At 38.1% G+C, this 22,913-nt stretch overlaps 1 non-coding gene across 1 annotated transcript; it reads right to left on the reverse strand.

Annotated features, from left to right (window-relative positions):
• Positions 1–10,475: 10,475 nt before the first annotated feature.
• On the reverse strand, positions 10,476–10,581 carry LOC122685635. The gene has a single exon (XR_006338491.1). It is a non-coding gene; the product is annotated as a small nucleolar RNA U13 (small nucleolar RNA).
• Between the last annotated feature and the right edge of the window lie 12,332 nt (positions 10,582–22,913).

The raw sequence follows: 22,913 nt of genomic DNA on the forward strand, positions 1-22,913 counted from the left end.
TGGCTATTATAAACAGTGCTGTGATGAACATTGGATTGCATGTGTCTCTTTCAGATCTGGTTTTCTAATACTGGTGTGGATATGATCCTCGCATCCGTTCAATACATCAACCATCTTGACATAGAGCGCCAATTATATGAATCCTTCATAAAATTGTTAGTTGTCATTCAAGACCTTGCATCCATTTATAGAACTATTTAGATTTTATTTGTTTTATTTTTGTGGTAGGAAAATACTGTGTATTTTAAATACCTATGTAGAGAAATGTGCAGTGTACTCCACTAGGTGCTGCAGATGAAAAGAATATTAAAGGATACCACCCCTGCCTCTGAAGGGCTTAAAATTTATTGGAAGTGGGGGGCGTGGGATGGTCAGAACTTGTATGCACAAAAACATAAACAACTGTGAAGCAGAGCACATATTGAAAGCCAAATGGGAGATTCAGACAAGTGCTAAAGAAGTTGGGGGTTCTCTTAAGCCTGTGGATATTATGCTTTGGGCTTCTCCCTCTAAAAGGTGTCTGTGTGAACTTGGAGACTTACTCTGTTTCATCACTTTTTCTCACTTAGAGCTTTAATAATCATTTAACTTCTCTTAAAAACAGTTAGCTGAATGCAAAGGTTTCTTGGGTGTGTCTCTGGTGCTATGTTTAAAGGTACTTCAGAGCCACAATGAGTTATCTTGCTAAGCTTGGATATCTAGGGAAGTTACAAGACCTTAAGATAATTAGCCTTTGTAATATGCTTCCAAACTGGACATTTGGCAGATAACTATTGTCCTGCCTTCTCCTTCTAGAAAAGGGTTGTGATTTCCCAACAAAGGCAGAGGAGTTGCAAAACAGCAGGACTTTGCTACAGTTAGTAATTAATGAGGTGCTAAAAGTGCCAGAGCAGAGGCTCCCAGACGCGGTCTGTGACTCAAAGGGATAAGAAGCACCCAGAATTTCAAACAAAAGTGTCACTTAAATAAACAGAAAGTCAAGTGAGTCCAGTCTGTGGAATGGGAAATAGTCTATTGACATCAGGAGTGATCATACAACTGTGTAATACAATATAATAAAGATTAGTCATACATTTTGCAACTTATGAAAAAGTTTTTTTCCCCCTCTAAATCCTGCAGAAATTGAGCAGTTATCTGCTTTGCAATATTCAATGAAGTCAAAATGAACTCTCAATATACCATAGTGTTCAAATAAATAACCAATTCGTATAGGTTCCCACCAGCATGACTTTTCTCTGTCTCTTTAATGTATATTAATCAATCAAGTTAATTATTAATATTAGTTGACAGGCCAAAATACTTTACTAATCAACTAGTAGCCAGAGACCCAAGGCCTAAAGAGAGATTTCTTTACTGATAGGAGCTTTGTTGAGAGAGAAGAACATAAGGGTTGCTTTGGACCATAAGAGTTGCCTAAAGTGGAATATGTTTTCCTGCAGAGTAGAATTCCTACATAAATTCGGATGAGTATTAAGGCATTTTCAAATTAAGATTTTATGGTTTCTTCAGGAATTCCCTGGCAGTCCAGTGTTTGGGACGCCATGCTTTCACTACCAGGGCCTGGGTTTGATCTCTGGTCTGGGAACTAAGATCCAGCAAAGCTGCACATATTCTCCCCCACCCCTGCCCCCTCAAATGCACTGTTTAAATTTGGGGATGGTAGATAATAAAATAACATTAAAATAGGTTTTGCCAACCTAGAATAGCAGAAGTCCACTAAACAGGTCACTAAAGCTTGTATCTATATCCATAAATGGGCTTCCTTGGTGGCTCAGTGTTAAAGAATCAGTCTGCCAATGCAGGAGACTGGGTTCGATCCCTGAATCAGGAAGATACTCTGGAAAAGGAAATGGCAACCACTCCAGTATTCTTGCCTGGAGAATCCCATGGACAGAGGAGCCTGGTAGGCTATAGTCCATACAGTCACAAAGAGTCAGACATGACTGAAGAGACTAAGTATGCATGCACACATATATAGATGTACTTTAGGTAGGTTTCCTGCTAGAAAGAACAAAAGTGGTTAGATGTAATTTGATTATCCTAGCAAAAGTATTATTCCTTTGAGGGATTTCATAGTTACGTTGATTGTTATCAATGTATGATACTTAACGTTTCAATGACCTTGAGAAAATTTCTCTGTTTAATAAACCTACTTGAGATTGAAAATGCAAAACAAGTAGAAGAAATCTCTTAAAGGTACCCAAATGTTAAGATATTAGGAGAATTAAGCAAGTCCCTGATTTTTGTTTTTGCAGTATGGAACTAATACATATATATCTTGCCGTAATAAAATGCATAACATTTTCACATTTACAAGTAACTGTATGTTCATTATACATGTGAAAAAGCTGAATATATTTGAATTTGGTTAGTGAACTTTAATTTGTAGAAATAAAGGCTTCTTGGTAGGTTTATTTGATAGCATTTATCAAATGCCAGCCCATTGGAAAAACCACCAGCTGCCTCACACTAAAGATATTATTGGGAATTTGGAATTTCAGTACTATAAATCACAAAGCCAGTATTTAACGACTTGACTTTAGAGACCTCTTGTCCTGGTACCAGCAGGTGCTGAGTTAGAGATATAAATCAATAGTTTCCTCAGCAGAAACATTTTAGCTCTATCCATTAAGAATAATGGAATTGTTATGGCTTTTCTTCTTTAAGAAACTTTGTAGATTTTGTGGAAGAAGGGGAATATTGTATCAAGAGCTTTTCTTGTTTTAAAATGTGTATTGAAAAAGAATTCACTGGATCAAGTCTTTTCCTCCAGCATACTCTAGAGGGAGTCAAATCTAAGAAAGTTATACTTCCTGCATTTCAACTGCTATTGGTTCTTTTTAGAAATTCCTTTTCTTGGTGACATCGTTGTTTGGCCCCCTTAGTTAATAAAGGTCCAGTCCAGGAGGTGATAAGAACCTAGAGCCAATGAGGCCAAAGTGGGGACTGACTCCCTATACAAGCCAAGTAGCATCTTACACAGAAAATATCCTGTCCTTCGTTACAGACTGCACGGGTCAGCCTGTGAGCCAGTGCATGTTTTGGCATGATTGGGGAGGTAAAGAGTGGAGTGGGAAAGTATTTATGAATCAGGGAAATTCTTCCTTCCGCATCAAAATATAAGCTCCACTATGAGTCCTAACATTGCCATTAATTAGCTGTATGAAGTTGGAAATGCCATTATCCTCTTCGAAAGTCAGTTTTTCAATTCTGCTAAAATAGAGCATTGAGTTAGAAAGACCCAGATCTAAATTTTATGATATTATTTCAACAGAAGATAATTTACCATTTGTATAAAAGCCTGCCTTGAAAATCTGAGAATGAGCCAGGAACTTCTAGATAAATTGTGGATGTCTAGTGTTTTGTTCTTAAAATACTTGGACCATCACTGAACATACATAACTGGACTACATGTTCTTCTCCTAAACACTTATTGGGCCTTTTGCTCCTTTTATGGCAGTATTTTTTTTCATCTGGAATTCCTCCAGCTGCTCTCTGCAACTATAGAAATCCTCCATGTTCTTCAAGGTCCTACTCAGTTGATGTGTGCTCCATGAAAAACACCTTGTACCTTCCAACATTATGGGAATGATTTCTGCTTCCTCCGAACTTTCTTGGCATTTTGCTTTTATTTTTCTTCTGGCATTGTCATTTTTTATCTTGCCTTATAATTGTTTTTTGGATGTGGCTTACCTCTTCATGCTCAGTCATGTCCGACTCTTTGTGGCCACATGGACTGTAGTCCACCAGGCTCCTCTGTCCATTGGATTTTCCAGGCAAGAATACTGGGGTGAGGTGCCATTTTCTAGTCCATGGGATCTTCCCAACCCAGGGATCTTCAGCACATCTTAAAGCTCCTTAAGTGTAGATCTGATTATATTCTTCATTTTAAGCAGCATGACTTGCTCATAGGAGATGCTCAAATATTTATTCAAGGATGAATAAAAGAATGCTACTGAATAAAAAAAAAACCACCTAGTTTTAGAAACTTACTTAAGGAGACATGGAGTTCATTTTAGTATCACTAATTGCAATTCTTCATGCTTCCTCCTTGAATGCTGAGACAACTCCTATATTTTTGAGGAAACAGGTTTAGGAAATTTTTTCTTTAGGGATCAAGGGAGGAAAAATTATTTTGAATATCTTTTTCTAGTGTACTTTACATATTTATTTCTAAGAAATTATAGTTTCAATTTTATTCTCTGGCTGCTATAAGCTGGTATTTACTCAAAGCAGATTTTGAGTGAATGCTTTTAAGATCTGCAAAACATTTTCATATAGTTCATTCTTATAGATGTAGCCCTTGGGGATGAGGAGTAGCCAGGATTTTTCTCATGAGATACCAATTTATTTCCATATCACAATAGGATCACATCTCCAAGTAGAACTGGACATGAAATTAGAAATTCTTATATTTAGTACAAAATGTGTATAAACTTTTGCTTCACAGTTTCTTAATCATTGCAACTTTCTGTTATTATGCCTCCTTTTCTTCCTGTTCTGGTTTCCACATTTTGTTTCTTCCTTACAGCCCACAGCCATGACAAGACGTTTATATGCTGCTGCTGCTAAGTCGCTTCAGTAGTGTCCGACTCTATACGACCCCATAGACGGCAGCCCACCAGGCTCCCCCGTCCCTGGGATTCTCCAGGCAAGAACATTGGAGTGGGTTGCCATTTCCTTCTCCAATTAGATTATATGCTAGGTGTTCAATGCATGTTTTATTTGTTTTGATTCTTACTGGTCATTTTCCTCTACTAGGGAGTGGACTTTTATCCAGGGAAACGAGTGATGCATGTAGAATTGATCTTTTTTTCTTTTTGTAACTTGCAAAATTACCTACCCTCTCAGTGGCCTTTTTCATCACAAACTTTTCATCCTGTATTTTAGCTCTTCTGTATTTCTTTCTTCAAGTGGCTACCATTTCACTCCTGTTGGCCATCAACTTACACTGTGGGATCCCCTCCCTTGGTAATTGCAAAGGCATAAATCCCTGATGATAAAATATTAAGTGGCAGGGTTGAGATTTCTGGACCTGAAGGCTTTGTGCATCATCATGTCCTTCACGTTATCATACCATGAACATTTATGGCTTTATCAGTGAGTGTGGCAGAGTGTTCTTCCTTCTACCCTGATGCTGAATCTCTTTCACTTAGGCCTCCTCACCTCTGAGCTCAGTGCAGGGCCGAAGGCAGAGTTCTTATCCATTCTTTTTAATTCCTATCTCATCCTTCTGCCATAGTTGTTTGTGCCTCTTCTGGACTGGTGTGATGACCAGGGTAAGAGAACTTCATCTCCATTTAAATATGTATTAGAAAATTAACATCTTATATTAATGGTAATATCATATACTAGAATCAGAAGTGTCAAAAAGATTGATGTTACAGGCCAGGTTGAAACAGTATTAAACAGGGATAAATGCCATTTGCAAAGATGAGCTCTGGTAGGAGTTCATGGCATTCTGTATTTGAGTTCTGTACCTTGGATTGATGTTTTATTCAACTGATTTTTTTTGGTGTTCCAGAAGGCTGAACAGTGTGGAGTGCCCAATGTCTAATATAGATTGCAGAGGCTTTGTGATAACTTATATTCCAGGTTAATTTCTAGGTCTTCCTTGTGGAAGGAAGATGTTTTCATTTAAAAATCAAACTATTGATATGGCAGAAAACGAAACGTATTTTTATCCTTTACATCAAAACTCTGAGCAGAATTTCACAATAGAGATAGTATCATCTATGATTTTAGAGGCTTCGTTTCTGTGTCTCTGATGATTCCTTTTGCAGTTTAAGGTGTGTCTTTAAATGACAGAGGAGTACTTTGAGTGTTAAAGCCACTGTGACTCTACTAAGGAGCAGCTGGTTCTCTGCCCTCGGAAGGTGGTTGGTATCATTCTCTTCTCTTGGTTTCAGAGCTGACTTGGCTTTCAGGCAGGTACTTCATGCTATTGATAATGATGTCAGTTGCTGGTAAAGTATAGCGTATATATGGCCAATACTGATAAAATGAACATAAATTTTATGATTGTTTTCATAGAACTGAACTGCTCTCAATATTTCAGGATTTTAGATTTGTGTCATCATCTCCCTTCTTTCTTTTAATCCCTCTTCATTTCTTTTTAATGGCTGAAAAGTGTAGATAAACTGACAAATTGATGTGTTCACGTGTACTGGACCCAAGTCTGTTTTGAAACTCAAAATGAATGACTGATAAAGCTAGTGCTTGAATATCTCAGAAGAATGACACTAATACCATAAAAATGTTCAGAATCTAGAACTAAACACATCATAGTTAATGTGTTTTTCTATAAAGATATATAAAGGCAGCGCCAAGATCGTTCCTTGGGAAAAAATTAGTGTCAGAAGAGTAGTCGTCATAGTAACCTATGCATTACTTATAGTCATAAGTCTTTGCTTTTATCCTGCATATATGGTTTTTTATCCTTCATATCTTATGTTTTGGGGTGCAGCTTATATCAAGGATAGCAATGATGACACAGAAAAAACTATCTTTTAACTGCAAAATTTCCTGAGGGTAAATGTAAGGACTTCAACAACATATGTAAATTTCTGTAGTGCGACAATTATCTCAAACATTTAGACATGGCTTTGGGAAAGCCACTAAAAGTCTTTGAAGTAGAGAAGAAAAAAAGATTAAGTTTCATTTACAATAATGCATAAAAATATGTAAAATGTTTATAGGGAAAAAAAGCTATGTTGGAGCAGAGGCACAGAAGTAAGGAACTTATCTTAATCATAATGAACTCTCTTAAAAATCTTATCTGAATTGTTACTGGTAGATTTCTCTTGTTGCCTTTATACTTCTGTTCAGTTTCATGCCAAGACTTTAAAAAATGCAAAACATATAGAGAAGTAAAGCTCCCAAAGGATCTTCTCCATAATCATGAGGATTCACACTCTTCCTGTGCTGTGTCTCTCCTCACCCCATCAAAACATCTCAGTGCCACTGTGGTTTCCATGATTTATAAAATGATCATTTTTTTCATACTAGAAAACAAGGAAATATAATCATGTTTCTATTACTATAGACAAGATACATTCCATTAAAAATAATTAAGTAAAGCATTTAGATTCAAACTTCCAAATTAGTTCTCGCCATTAGATTTTATGCATAGACATCTGTATTCATCTATTCATTTGGGGACTAACTTTTTCTACTGACAGTTGGAGATGTTTTGCATTAAATAAAATTAATATCTTTTCATTTATGTGCTCTGAGAGGTCTCAGAATTGATGAGGAATGTTTTCCTAATAAATGTTTGGGTATTGATTTGTTTGCTTTGATACTGTGTATTTTTCCTTTTAACAGGGAGGTTGACCATTCAGCAAAATTTAAATCTTTCTTTTTTAGTATTTTGTTTGATGTTTCATGACTTTTGTGCTCCCTTGGAGTCTCCTTTTACTAGTGATGAGTTATATTTTGGTTTTAACTTGTCTAGAAATTTGGAAAGTAAGCATTCCACTTTAAATTTTACTCCTGCTTAACTAGTAGAATTAAAATACTTTCAAAAATGCTTTAGTTCATTAGTGTCTCTTATATTGAAGGTAAAAATATATTAATAACTCATTTTTTTAGGTTATTTATTTTTATTTCTGTAATTAGTATATTTACATAATTAATATATCTGTGGTAGAATTAAACATTCATGCATCTTCTCACATTCACTTGATGCCATGTACTTCCGGGGTCTTGGCTATTTGCTCAGTGGAGATCTTTGACCACTACACTATAGTGTTGCCTCGTTCCCAAATATCACTTGTTGTCTCAGATTCCCCTGGCAAGATGGCAGATTTTATTGCACCTGATGGAGGGAGATCTACAGCAGCATGTAAAGCAGGCTCAACTCGACTAAATGCATGACAATTTTTTCTCTTCCCACTAGTTCTGCTTTCTGCTGAGCACTGAGCATTGGGCAAGAGATATGCCTTTCCCAAAGACTCTTCAGATGTGATGACTAATACAACCCAGAAGGACAGAGGAGTTAACTTGTGAAGGGATAGTTGACCAATGAGAAATAGGCGATGAGAGAGAGCTGATTCTCTAGTTCACTCCCATCTCATCCCCAACTATTTCAGCGTGCGAACGGATGTTCCATGTGGCCTGCCAGGACATGTCCCCAACCACACTTTCCTGTGAAGCTGTGCCAGTCCATGTTGTTTCTGCTTCCTTACTTCCTTGTCTCATCTGCTGGTTTCTCTCATTCATTCTTGTAGCCACTGATTGCATTCTTTTCCCAAGTGAAGCTAGTAAGATTTAATCTTTAACTTAGCCTCTGTTTATAGGAAATCTTGGTTTTGACAGATATATGTTTATTTTAAATTAAGTCCTACATTGAAATATAAAAATGTAGGAATTAAAAAAATAATTCCCATTTTTTTCATTTTCTAGATTTTTTTAAAAAATTGGGCTATTATTTCTATTATTGAATTGTAAGGGTTCTTTCTTTTTTTTAACATTTAGTTTAAAAGATAATAATTTTGTTTACTTATTTCCTTGTTTTTGTCTGTCCTGAGTCTGTGTTGCTGTGCAGGCTTTTTTCTGGTTGCTGTGAGCAGGGGCCACTCTCTGGTTTTGGTGTGGGGCTTCTCACTGTGGTGGTCTCTCCTGTAGTGGAGCGTGAGCTCTAGGGCATGTGGGCTTCAGCAGTTGCCACGTGTGGGCTCAATAGCAGCCGTTCGCAGGCTCTAGAGCACAGGCTCAGTAGTGAAGGTGCTGGGGCTTAGTTACTCAGAGGCATGTGGGGTCTTCCCAGATCAGGGATCGACTTGCTGTCTCCTGCATTGGCAGGTGGATTCTTTACCGTTGAGCCATCAAGGAACCCCTCTTTTCCAGATTTTTAGTAAACATTTTCATATACTTAGGACAGATGGTAATACATATATACATATATATATATATATATATATATATATATATATATATGTTTTCTTCTCTCTGTGGAGTTTCGTAAGAAATGCAATAATCTTGTATGCATTTTCCTGAGATTTGATCTTTTCATAAAGCTATGATTTTTGGACATTGTTGTATGCCAGTACATAGTGTTCTATCTCATTCTTTTAAACACAGTATTCCACAGTATGGATGAGCCACAAAGGTCTAAGCCATTCCCTTTTAACTTATGTTTACATGCTTCCAATTTTTTTGCTGTTACACATAATGTTGCAATAAATATTTTGCAGGTGCTTCTATGTGCTATGTGCCCCTGTTCACTTATTTCTCTGGGATACAGAAGTTCTGAGTGAGATTGCTGGAGATGAATGTCATGCACATTGTAAATTTTACTTGTTACTCTGAAATCCCACATCTTCCATCATCTGCACATATTTTTACTGTGATCAACTTCAGCAATTTTCAAACTCAACAGTACTGGATAATATAAATCTTTACTTTCTGCCAAGCCCATATGTGAAAAAAATTTCATTGTTGTTTTAATTTATATTTGCCTAATTAAAGAAGACAAATAGCTTCCCATATTTTCCCAGCCACTAAAATTGCTTCTTCTAAAAGTGCCTGCTTTTATTCTTTCCTCATGATAACTTTTGGGCCCACATGTGTTATGAACTGTTAGGGAATATTTCACTCTTCAGCCTTTCCTGCTACTGAGGTACTTATTTTTCATAAATACTGATTTTTATGTAAGATTATTAGCAAATAATTATTTTTTCATGTAGTTTCTCATTAGGTTTTATTATCAAATATTTCAGTTTGATTCTGTTAGCAGAAGGAGAGTCTGGAGACCCTTCCTCCTGCAGGCATTGGTTCTTGTTTAGGACACAAAGAAGAATCTAAGGTCTTAGCCCCCACAAGAAAGTTTATTAACAATAAAGAAAGAAAGAATAGGTTGCAAAGAGTTGGACAGGACTGAGTGACTGAGCAGACACAGAGAAAGAACAAAGAGAACACCGCAAGAGAGAGGTGGACCACGCCAGGGGAGTCAAATGGCCCTGGAGGGCTGGGGTACAGAGTTTTTAAGGCAAGGTTATTTGCATAATCCAGGGGGCCATTGATTGACAGCCTTGATTGACCGCTGCAGGTTATATAACAAGATGCTCTACTGTGGATGTCCTTCCCATAATTCAGTCTGTTATAATTAGATGTATGTATTCATGGAATAATTATGAGCAGTTAATGAGTCCAATGGCCACCAAAGGTTACTTTAGTGCAGAATAATGTGAGGTTTGTGCATGTGCTAGAGCAGGGGAAGTCCTGCCAGTGAAGCTAGTGGGGGTGGTTTTTCTGCCTCCTCTGACTATTTTTGGAGTACTGGTAAGGGTGTGTTAAGGGTGGGGCTTGCAAATTGCTTGGTGGGATTAGATAGCTCTTGGATAGTTAGCTGAAGGGGCCAACTCTTGTTGCTCTCAGCTAACTTCCTGCCTATCCTTAACCAGAGTTCAGCACTTAGAATCTTTCTAAATAATATGATTACTTATGAAGTTTTTTTTTTTTTTTTTTTTTTACGTCAGACAGGTAATGTGCCGATGTCGTAACAAGGTTTGTGAGGGAGGCACATGTCACGCAACAGCGTGAACACCCAATCATCATACTCATGAACTACAAAAGGATCACTTATGAAGTTTTGATTTTTCTTTTAGCTTTCAGAAATCTTTTTAAACTTCAACTTTTATTATTATTTTATGACATAAGCAATTACAAACTACAAATATGGAAATTCACATGAGGCTAAAAAACACTTTCATGTATGTTAATATTTTGCTATATAACTTTTAAGATATTTTCAGTGAATATGTCTATAATGATATATATATATTTAAAAATGACATATAATACCTGTTATTTTATAATTTACTTTTGCCACAATTGTATGATGTAAACATTTGTTAAACATGTCAATATAGTTTTTGATAAGTGTTACAAGGAAGGTATGTTTCTGAACATTTGAATGTCTTCAGTTGCCTTCACAGATGAATACTAACTTGTCTGAATATTAAATTATTGGGACAAGAAGTTTTCCCTTAGATCTTTTTGCCAATTATTGTTACAGAAAAAAATTTACATCAGCTATTCCTTTTCTTTATAGTCATCATGTAAATTTCTTCTCTAGGTTTATCTTTATGGGTAATAAATCCACATGTAACTTTTCAAATCCTTTATCAGTTAAATTCTCTTTTTTATGTGACTTTTTTCCCTTGGAAATTATGGCATACCAACTAATAAACAGCAGACTTTGATGTCCAGTGGCCTCATTGTAAGTCTTCCCCTATTTGCTTCGTGCACTTGAGCTAGTCATTGTTCCCCTCAATTGCTAAATCTATAAATATGAAATGGATTATTGAGAGAAATGAGAAAGTGGAATGCGTGTAGAGTGCTTTGAAAGTTGCTCTGCATGTTTAGATATTTGTTACTTTGTCTATATACCACCATTTAGTCTTTTCTTTTTTCAAAGTATTTTGGAAGACTGCTTCAGGTATGTATATTACATCACTGATTTGATTTCTCACAGTGCTAATATATTAATTTATGTCTTCCAGTGTGAATTTAAATTCTGTTATTACATTTTAGCTTAAGAAAGTGATTTCTTCTTACCTATTTCCTTGTTTTTCATATTCTGCTGGTTTTCCATCTCTCCCTTATGGCTTTCTCCTCCATTTGTTCTAAGTCCTTGGGTCTTAAAGTACCAAATATGTACATCTTAAATACATTTTTTTCAAAGTTCTCTTTCTTTCACTGGGCCTTAAACTTGATGTAACTTCTCCCAGGTTGCCACTGCTTTTTATTTTTCTCCAGAAGTCCAGCTTGCTTGCTTTATTTTTGTTTTATTTTTCTATTTATTTACTCTTTGTATTTGCTAACACACTGGCTGTGTGCATTGCCCTTGGGCTTCAGAGTCTATTTACTTTAATGATGGTTAAGTCTACTTCTCAGACTCCTGGCCTTAATGGCTGGTTAGTACAGGGAATTCTTTCTCAATTTTCACTAACTGCAACTGTTTATCTAGTGTCACTGTAAAAAATTTGATCTGTCTTTATATTCCACTGCCTGCTATATGTCATTTTGAACACATAAGGACATTAAAAACTACAATCTTCAATATATTCCACAAATCTTGTCTGTTCAGTTCAGTTCAGCTCAGTTCAGTCGCTCAGTCATGTCCAACTCTTTGCGACCCCATGGACCACAGCAGCCAGGCCTCCCTGTCCATCACCAACTCCTGGAGTTTACTCAAACTTGTGTCCATCGAGTCGGTGATGCCATCCAGCCATCTCATCCTCTGTCATCTCCTTCTCCTCCTGCCCCCAATCCCTCCCAGCATCAGGGTCTCTTCCAATGAGTCAACTCCTCGCATGAGGCGGCCAAAGTATTGGAGTTTCAGCTTCAACATCAGTCCTTCCAATGAACACCCAGGACTGATCTCCTTCAGGATGGACTGGTTGGATCTCCTTGGAGTCCAAGGGACTCTCAAGAGTCTTCTCCAACACCACAGTTCAACAGCATCAATTCTTCTGTGCTCAGCTTTCTTTATAGTCCAACTCTCACATCCATACGTGACCACTGGAAAAACCACAGCCTTGACTAGATGGACCTTTGTTGACAAAGTAATGTCTCTGCTTTTTAATATGCTCTGTACCTATGTCTAAAATGTAGCAATATCTTATTTGTAAGAATTATCTTTTCTAGAGATAAATATGTCATTACTACTGTGTTCACATTCTATCCCTACCCAGATTTTCTAGAGTTTGCGGGATTAGACCAAGATGTAGAAAGGGAGGTCTCTGGTGGTTTGGGAAGTAGAAGTGGAAAGAAGCCCCTTGCCTGCTTCAAAAACCTGCACCTACCACCAGGGATCAATCAGATCTCAGTGATGCTTTATTGTGACTGTGCTGCTAAGTACGGTTATCATCTTGATTTTACATACTTTCATCAGCTTTTTTGGAGAAGAAAATGGCAACTCACTCCAGTATTCTTGCCTGGAGAATCCCATGGACAAAGGAGCCTGGCGGGCTACAGTCCATGGGGTCACAGAGGGTCAGACACAACCGAGCGACTAACACTCACACACCACCAGGGATGGGCTTCCCAGGTGGGGCTAGTGGTAAAGAACCTGCCTTCCAAGAGACATAAGAGTTTTGATCCCTGGGTCAGAAAGATCCCCTGGAGGAGGGCATGGCAACCCACTTCAGTATCCTTGCGTGGAGAATGGCATGGACAGAGGAGCCTGGTGGTCTACAGTCCAGGGTGTTGCAAAGAGTCGGACAGGACTGAAGCAACTCAGCACACACCACCAGGGATATTTAGGTCTTCCTTCTGGTTGATACACTTCAAATCCAGTGGATTGTGATGAATTGAATTCCTGTCTAAAGACCCACTAGATGATTTGACATGTGGTAGTTACTCAATATTGGAAAAGGAAATGGCAACCCATTCCAGTGTTCTTGCCTGGAGAATCCCAGGGACGGGGGAGCCTGGTGGGCTGCCGTCTATGGGGTTGCAGAGTAGGACACGACTGAAGCAACTTAGCAGCAGCAGCTACTACTCAATATAAGAAACCTGTATGAGAAAGCATGAGAAATCTGTATGCAGGTCAAGAACCAACAGTTAGCACTGGACATGGAAAAACAGACTGGTTCCAAATCGGGAAATGAGTACGTCTAGGCTGTATATTGTCAGCCTGCTTATTTAACTTATATATAGAGTAGAAGTGAAGTTGCTCAGTCGTGTCCGACTCTTTGCCACCCCATGGACTGTAGCTGACCAGGCTCCTTGGTCCATGGGATTTTCCAGGCATGGATACTGGAGTGGGTTGCTGTTTCCTTCTCCAGGGGATCTTCCGACCCAGGGATCGAACCCAGGTCTCCCGCATTGTAGGCAGATACTTTACCATCTGAGCTACCAGGGAAGCCCTATGTGAAATGCCAGGATGGATGAAGCACAAGCTGGGATCAAGATTGCTGGGAGAAATATCAATAACCTCAGGCATGCAGATGACACCACCTTTATGGCAGAAAGTGAAGAGGAACTGAAGAGCTTCTTGATCAAAGTGAAAGAGGAGTGAAAAAGTTGGTTTAAAACTCAACATTCAAAAAATGAAGATCATGGCATTCAATCCTATCACTTCATGGCAAATAGATTGGGAAACAATGGAAACAGTGAAAGACTTTACTTTTTTGGGCTCCAAAATCACTGCAGATGGTGACTGCAGCCTTGAGATTAACAGACACTTGCTCCTTGGAAGAAAAGCTATGACCAACCTAGACAGCATATTAAAAAGCAGAGACATTACTTTGCTGACAAAGGTCTGTCTAGTCAAAGCTATATTTTTTTTCCAGTAGTTGTGTATGGATGTGAGAGTTGGACCATAAAGAAAGCTGAGTGCCAAAGAATTGATGCTTTTGAACTGTGGTGTTGGAGAAGACTCTTGAGAGTCCCTTGGACTGCAAGGAGATCCAACCAATCAATCCTAAAGGAAATCAGTCCAGAATATTCACTGTAAGAATGCTGAAGCTGAAACTCCAATACTTTGGCCCCTGGATGTGAAGAAGTGACTCATTTGAAAAAACCCTGATGCTGGGAAAGGCAGGAGGAAAAGGGAACAACAGAGGATGAGATGGTCAGATGGCATCACCGACTTGATGGACATGAGTTTGAGCAAGCTCTGGCAGTTGGTGATGGACAGGGAGGTCTGGTGTGCTGCAGTCCACGGGGTCACAAAGAGTCAGACATGTCTGAGCGACTGAACTGAACTGAACTGAGGTACTCGATAAATAAGTATTCTTTTCTCTCCTTGTGGTGGGCAGTGCCATCAACTTTCCTTTTAAGATTCTTCCCCAATGCTTCCTAAAGTCTGGCGTCAGTTCACTGTCAGTCTTAATTCCCAGTGTATGTCAACTTTTCACTTCTTTTAGGTGGTGAATGGTGAGAAGATTTATCAGACTTCTAGCTGTTTCATACTGAATTACCTATGTGTGTTTTAGAAACGTTGTGCTGATATCACCATGGCAGGAGCATTGATGGGAAGTGAGGTTGAGGAAGAAAGAAGAGTTAGTAGGATACATTCAGTTTTAACCCCAAATGACAAAACTTGAACATTCATAAGAGGATTACAGAGATGAGGGCTGTGCGTTGCAGGTGGATTCTTAACCACTGAGCCACCAGGGAAGCCTTTGTTAAATTTCTACTGTACAGCGAAGTGGATCAGCTATATGTATATATCCCCTCTTTTTTGGATTTCCTTCCCATTTAAGTCACCACAGAGCATTGAGTAGGGTTCCCTGAACTATACAGTAGGTTGTCATCAGTTGCCTATTTTGTACATAGTATCAATAGTGCAGATGCTTGCATTTAGATTTTATTTGCTTATTCTCTTCTCCGCTAGGGTTGCTGCTCCAGATACTAAGTGCAGACCATATATGACTGAACATGAGGTGGCTTTACTCTCTGATGCAGAGGGTGTTAGGATAGAAGGACATTGGAGAAAATGATTGTTAAATTTTTGTCCTTGTTTCCTAATAGATCTGATACAGATTTCTTAGCTGCAGTTTCTGTATAGCCTCTGTGTGTGTGTGTGGTGAGTCTCTCTCTGTGCCCAACTCTTTGTGACCCTATGGATAGCAGCCCACCAGGCTCCTCTGTCCATGGGATTCTCCAGGCCAGAATACTAGAGTGGGTTGCCATTTCTTCCTCCAGGGGATCTTTCTGATCCAGGGATTGAACCTGCATTTCCTGCCTTGGCAAGAGGATTTTTTTTAGCACTGAGCCACCTAGGAAGCCCATAGATGTCAATGTAATGATTATCTTGTGTGCAAAAGCAGAGGTGGCTGCTGAAAGGCTAAACCCAAACGGTGAGTTTATCAGATGACTGTGTGATGCTGACTGATGGCTGTAGGATGGGTCTTCAATGCCTGTATTATCTCTGTCCTGACCATGCTATCTGAAACTTTCCTTAGATTACTTTCTTTGGATTTACTAAAAAAAAAAAAGAAAAGCAAACCTCATGATGGCAATGAATTCACAATAAGATAAGAATGACTTAGCTGTTCCTTTATACAGGTGAAAAAGAGTGACCAAGTGCTGGGTGCCTGACTGGAGACGGGATTGTAGCGGTTGTAGATAAACCACACATCATTATGGTTACTGTATTTCAATTCAAGCTAGTTTTTACATTTCTACTACCTTACTATTTAATAGAAATGCATGGCAAGAATGAGCCTGGCTGCTTGTGATTTTGCATCACTTCCAACTTTATAAAAGTATAGCAACAATTTTATATACATGTAAATATATGTAATATAAAGTATTTTATTCTGATAGGTGAAATCACTTAATAAATGTGGCAAGTTAAACCAACTCACAACCTAAATATTTTTGTTGGCATGGCAGTATGTGTTTGTTTCTATGATGGTCTGTTTCCAAAGATAACTGTCTACTTTAAGTTCCTTAAGGGCAGAGGTTTTGTTTTATTCATCACTGGGTACTCTGTGCTGAGTGAAATGCTTTAAATATAGTAGGTCATCAATGACTTTTATTGCATAAAGAGCAGAAAGTGAAAAATGAGAAACTAAAAGGGAAATGACAATTTAGAACATGTATTCTAGGGGAAAACTTCCATTGATAGAAATAAGAGACCTGCTTACTTAGGGTCCTAGCATGCATTCCTGAAAAAACCAAAACCAAGAATTCCATTGTGTAGTGTTTGAAATAAACAACTCCTCTTTTTTTTTTTATGACACTAAATCGAGGAAACACAGAAATCTGGTCTTGGATAATTTGGTGTGGCCAGAAAGATGACTTGATTCATAACACAGATTAGTTGGGATGAGTGTGATATTTCCCATTGTCTGTAAAACCTCTCAGTCCTTCTGTCCCCTCATCAACAGCCTTTTTAGCCATAATGCCTTTAAGTAGGAGGACTTGTTAGACCACAGACTTCCAGACTCAATTTTTGTATATCCTGATGAAAATTCTCAAATTTCTCTGCTGAATGTAAACATCTGTGTGATGTGTTTAAACTGAAACTTACTGAGTGTTGGCAAGCTTTGCTGAAGTGAATAGGGTGGTACATTTGTATGGATGGAATTGTCTGGGATAAGGAAGTGATAAAACAGAATAATCTAAGCTTGGGATGGACTAGAATGTTTGCCCCAGGTCACAACCTGTCCCTTCACCTCTGCTCCTTCTATCTCCTCCCTTCCTGGACCCCTTTTGAATTTAATGACCTCTTTGACTAAAATTCAATGTAATTCTCTACATTTTGTTTCTTCCTTTGTATTTATATAGTATGATCCTTCATTCTGTCTGGTTGCACTGCATCTTTCTCCCACAATATTCCAGGATGACTGACCCAATCTAGCCGTAACGCCAATAACATTTAAAAAATGAGTTAAAAAATTCCATGTAAAGAGTACCATGTTAAAAGAAAGAAAGAAAGAAAAAAAAAAAGAGTACCACGTAGATATAGTTCACTTTTCCTCCAGTTTTTAGTGAAAGGCTTACAGGACTGACCTGGACCAATAAATGTTGTAGATGTGATAACTGGAAAACAACATGTTGGTGTAATTATAAATGATTACCATTTGAGCCTTGCAAATGTACTGAATATATTAAAGGCATAAATAAAGATTCAGTGCAAATTGGAGTAGAGAGCAAGAATAACTGAGGTGAAACTCAAGGGGGAAAAGTTATAGGATTTGGGCTCTTCTTTCCATGGAATTCTCTAAGCAAGAATACTGGAGTAGGTTGCCATTCTCTTCTCCAGGGGATCTTCCCAACCCAGGGATTGAATCCAGGTCTCCTGCATTGCAGGCAGATTCTTTACCATCTGAACCACCAGGGAAGCCCCTTTCTAAATCCAAGTTTTATCAATTAAGAGGAAATTTCATTTAGTATGTTAGAGAGAATGTACTCAATGTTTCTCTAGGTATAAATGGGTTTCTTTTCAGTAGTTATACATAGGCCTCTTGAAGTAAAGTTATATAAAGCCAGTATTTTTGGTATATAAAATATAATAGATAACTATCACATAAAGTACATACAGTGGTTAGTTTAAGCTTTCAAACTCTTCAGAGCTTATGGTAAAGAATCACTTTTCACCTGGAGGCAGTTAACAGAGATAGTTCTTTTATAAGCAAGTTATTTTAATCTTTATTCTGTTTGAGATTTTATACTCCTTGCAAATTAAGCTAACCTGCCATACTTTCATAGATGCTGGCAGATGACACAGGATTCCTGCTTCCGAGACAAAGGGCCTTATTATCAACAATACCAAAGCCAGAGTATCAAGCATTTTCTTGTACTGTTTCCCCACACCCCATTCTTATTGGACAGTACAAAAGATTAGGTAATACCTGTCCATGCAGTGAGTTGTATTAAAGGAGAAAGGTCCTGAGATTAGGAAACCCGAATCTTTTATAATGGACAGTAACCATTCTTGCTCTTTACTCTGAAAAGGGACAGACTTTTTATTATACGGGACAATAGACAGACCTGCCCTTTGCTCTGGTGTGTAACCTGTCTTTATTTTCCAAAGGCTCTTTGTTATAGAAATATCCTTGAAAAGATAGTCTGTAAGAAAGATAGAAAGTGCCTCTGCTCCCAAGATGTGGAAGAATGGAATGGGCTCATGGAGAACTCTCTCCTAAAACAAAATTGGACAAAAACATGCTTATCCTCTAGATATCTTGCACTTAAACTATTGAGTGACCTGAGAGGCCTGTTACATTTAGTTTGCCAGGGCAATGGTGCTAAGGTGGCTGTGGAGGGTCCAGAATGTTTGAAGAGTGTTTGACACTTTTGTCTTCTCTACTGGGTAACTGTGGGGGGTTGGGGGAGGTGGACCTATATATCCAAGATAATGCTGTTTTAAGCTGACTAATCTATTTACCATTCAACATCCCCTGTACCACTCTCCCTCCCAAAAAAGGTCCTGGCAGCCTTGCTTCATTTGTTTGTGGACAAGATAGCATTTATCATAAACATTTCACTATATGCCAGCATCCACTCTGATTTCTGACTTGCTCATGATCTCTTTAGCGCCTGAATTTTGCCTTATTTCCTGTCTATGTCCTTACATTTGTTTCTTGGATCTTCTGTTTAATACAATTCTTCCAATAGTGACTGATAATCCTTGCAATAAAACTAGTGTTTTCTCCTTGGTTTGTATCTGCTGTCCAGTACTCTGCAAAACAGACCTCTTCTAGCCAGGACTCCAAGATTCTATCTCATTCCTGAGAACTGGTCCACAGGCTTGAAGTCCACACCCAGTTTTCACCAGCTGTTATGAAAAGAAGCCAGACTCTGCCCTAAGCATGAACACCCTTGGTAAGATCCCCACCAGATGGTCATCAAGCTTTTACTTGGTGTGTATCTTCTGGGTTGATAGTGGGGTTGAAAGAATCAAATAGTAATATATAACTGGGAGGTATATCTTGAAAACCATTTCAATAAAGATCCAGACCTTGGATTTAAAACCTATTTAATTATGGATCAGATATATATGCTGTAAAAAGCATAGAGCACACATTATTTTCTTAAGACATATAAAATTGTCCAGTCCTGAGTGCTTCAGATATGATCTGGGACCTGTGAAATATGGACAGAGTTTTTTTCAGAATGAGATAGATATTTTATAAGGAAAGACCACAAATATTTAAAAATGTTTGACTTCAGAAATAATAAACGTTAACTTCGTTGCCTCATAAAAATGTTTGTGATCTTTAAGTAAGGGGAAAACATACAGTGAGGATTGACATGAAGATCAGTGTTAATAACAATTAAAGACCTTGTCAATCCACACGCACTGTTTTATGTCTACCATTATGGTCTTGATCTTCTATTCAACTTGAATTTTCCTTATTTTAATTTTTCAATGTTAATATTTCCATATTATATATATTTTAAAGTTACACATTAAAACAAGATATGAACAAATACATAAAATCTTAACTGCTCTTATATCTGCTTATTTAATTTACCTGGGCAGAAATATTTTGGAATAAAATGTGGCCTTAGCTATATGTGCTGTAGCCTATAAATTCTTCTAATCTATTGGAGTGGGAGGAGAGTGTGTCTTACTTAGAAATACTGCCTCAGTGTTTGGCTACATAGAAATTTCTATGGATTATTTGGAACTCAGAAATTTGTAGAATTATAGAATATACTAATGCCTTAGAAATTAGAAAGAAACATTTTTTCCCCCCTGAATGAAGGAGAAAACTGAACTCCTGAGGGTTAAAGATAGCTTGATACAATTAAGCTTAACACAGTCATACAGTTAATGACAAAACCAGGACCTCAATTCAAGTCTCCCTACATTAAATTCAGCATTTTCCCCATGATAACTTGCTGTGATTGTTTTAGCTTCATATTGAAAAATGAATTGGAATCAAAGAATAAAAAATGAAAGCCAATGTCAGTTAACAAAAGTCAAGATAATGCCCTCAAGGATTGTGGAGGCATTGCCAACTGAATGGGTTGGGAAAAATTGAACACATACCCAGGATATAGAGACGGGTCACCAGGTTAAAAAGTGAGTCAGAGATCCTAAAAATGCGAGGTATTTGGTGACCAAGAGTGTTTGAAGTAACAAAAATCAGATAAAGATAATCAAACTTCATATCCCAGCACGAAAGTTGATTGCTCCAGGGATCCAGCACCTCCTTCTCTATCGCCTTCCCTCTCCCTTATGAAGTAATTTCTTGGCCCTTAGAACTGTTTTCGTGATTTATAAAGTTTTGCTGCCAGAGTCCCATCCCATTTGGCAGAAGGAAGGGAACAAAGCCCCCAGCAGCTCCACTAATTTCTACAAAGGACTTGACTCCCACTGTCTCTTTATTTCTTGGCTTTGGGCAGTGACAGAGTCCAGAATCAGATGTTGCACAGAAGTCTTGATAACAACTTAGAAAGATGGCCATTGCTTGCTTGCTCTGTGAAGTTTTTTTTTTTCTTTTTTTTTCATTGGAAAGGTTACTATGTTTGTTTCCAGGCTTTAAAGAAAGATTCATAGCTTTATCTTCACAGGTATCTAGTTCTGTCTGGAGGGAGTACAGCTACGATGAACCCCTCAGAAAACCATACTAATATTTCTTTCTGTTTAAGACTAACTTATTTTGTAGGATGCTAGTATCTTTCTGCTACTCTAAGAATGTGCTTGGCAACTCAGTACTTGAGACCTGGTCTGAACATAGAAATCCCATTCTGTGTGCATGCTAAGTTGCTTCAGTTATGTTCAACTCTTTGACATCCCCACGGACTATAGCCTGCCAGGCTTCTCTGTCCATGGGATTCTCCAGGCAAGAATACTGGAGTGGGTTACCGTTTCCTTCTCCAGGGAGTCTTCCCAACACAGGGATCACACCCGTGTCTCCTGTGGCTCCTGCGTTGCTTGCAGATTCTTTATCACTGAGCCACTGGGGAAGCCTCTCGTTTTGATGGTCTGGTAAATAATTGTCTATGTAAGAAATCAAGCTAAAGGGAGAGTACTGTCTAATTGAAGGGCATATATGCACTTGTGGTCAGAATTTCAGGGTTTCAGTGAAGGCTCAGCTGCTTACCAACTGGATCACCTAGAACAAGTCACTTTAAAAAAAAAATTTATTTATTTTAATTGGAGGCTAATTACTTTACAACGTTGTAGTGATTTTTGCCATACATTGACATGAATCACATGGGTGTACATGTGTCCCCCATCCTGAACCTCCCTCCCACCTCCTTCCCCATCCCATCCCTCAGGGTTGTTCCAATGCACAGGCTTTGAGTGCCCTGTTGCATGCATCGAACTTGGACAGGTCATCTATTTCACATATGGTGATATACAGCAAGTCACTTCTCAGCTTCACTATCCTCACTTGTAAAATGGAATAATGAGATTCAAATGGGAAGATATGAGTTGAAAACTTTTCTGAAAACAAAATAGCTCTATGCAAAGATTCTACCATCTGAAGAATGTGGGACAATTAGACAACAGTTGTGCCACAGACAGCCAGACTGATGAAAAATGTCAACTTCAAGTTGTCACTCACTGGTTATGCATTTCATTGTCTCAGCTCTCTAATATTGCTATTTGCATTTGTGATGAAGATTTATTTTGCTATTGCTTTTTATTGGGACATTCATCCTAATTGACCATGGTCAGGGCAGGGTTGGGGAAAGTACATATATGGTGATGTTTACTGAAACAAAATTGCCAGTGTTGAGAGAGGTATCCAAAAAGAAGGCATTTTTTAAGCAGTTTTGTGCAATATTATTAACTTAGAATTCTGCAGAGTACCTTGAAACTCAAGTGGAAGAATAATGAGATAGGCCTCATGAGGCCTAGGTTTGAGCTTTGCCTCTGACTAGCCCTGAATAACAAGGCTGCTGCTGCTGCTATTGACAGGGTTGTTGATAATGAAGGTGATAATAGGAATAACAAAAACTTTTAACTGAGCAGTTATCCTGGGTCAGGCACTATGGCTTTACATATATTAAATTATGTAATCATCTCAACTACTCTATCAGGTAGATACTAAAATTATCCTCATTTTATAGATAATTATCTGAGAATCAGACCAAGACTGAGTCCAAGAAACCATTGCTGTTAGCAGCCAAGATTTAGTCTCAGCTGTGTCATTCCAAAGCCCATGTGTTTACTGAATACTCTATTGCTTTTATGTTTCTGGGCCTTATGTTTATGTTCTTGGGCCTTATTCAAGCTCCACATTTCTGTAGATGTTTTAGAAATTTTCCTGCAGAATGCAGAACTCGTAAAGCACACTTTGAGTATTCTACACCAATGGAGTAAATAAAAGAGAAAATATCACCTGAATTTCCCAACATATACTCGTTACCATCTGAATCATTTTTCATTTAATGTCTAACCTGCTAGTACTTTTCAAAGAACAGGCAAAGATTCAGATAGGGAATTTTTACAAAATTAAATATGACATATATACTAAATAGGGCTT

Source organism: Cervus elaphus, chromosome 28 (assembly GCF_910594005.1).
Source record: "Cervus elaphus chromosome 28, mCerEla1.1, whole genome shotgun sequence".
In the NCBI taxonomy this organism is placed as follows: domain Eukaryota; kingdom Metazoa; phylum Chordata; class Mammalia; order Artiodactyla; family Cervidae; genus Cervus; species Cervus elaphus.